Source organism: Pyrgilauda ruficollis, unplaced genomic scaffold (genome assembly GCF_017590135.1).
Source record: "Pyrgilauda ruficollis isolate IOZ18807 unplaced genomic scaffold, ASM1759013v1 scaffold95, whole genome shotgun sequence".
NCBI lineage: Eukaryota > Metazoa > Chordata > Aves > Passeriformes > Passeridae > Pyrgilauda > Pyrgilauda ruficollis.
In genome coordinates, this window is record NW_024531599.1 from 1,498,702 (window position 1) to 1,499,239 (window position 538).

Genomic DNA, 538 nt, shown 5'->3' on the forward strand with positions numbered 1-538 from the left:
TGGCTGCCCAGCGCCGTTGGGCTCCGGCACCGGCCACCTCGGGGGGCTCAGCGGGCACCGCACGGTGACACCGGTGACACATCCCCCACCGCAACATCCCGCAGGGGCCCTGCCGGCGCCACCTCGCAGCACCGCCCCCAAATCCCAGCAGGACCCCAATATCCCCCCATCCCGCAGGACACTGCACCGCACCCCAGCATCTCCCCGAGGAATCCGGGGGCTGCCTGGCAGGGCTGTGAGCTACAGACCACCCTGAGCCCCTGGCGGGACCCTCCGTCCCCGGCAGGACCCCCATCCCGGCGGGACCCTGCACCGCCCACCCCTGGCAGGACCCCCCCGTCCCCGGCAGGACCCCACCGCACCCCAGCATCTCCCCGAGGAATCCGGGGGCTGCCTGGCAGGGCTGTGAGCTACAGACCACCCTGAGCCCCTGGCGGGACCCTCCGTCCCCGGCAGGACCCCCATCCCGGCGGGACCCTGCACCGCCCAACCCCCGGCAGGACCCCCCCGTCCCAGGCAGGACCCCCACCCCCGGCAG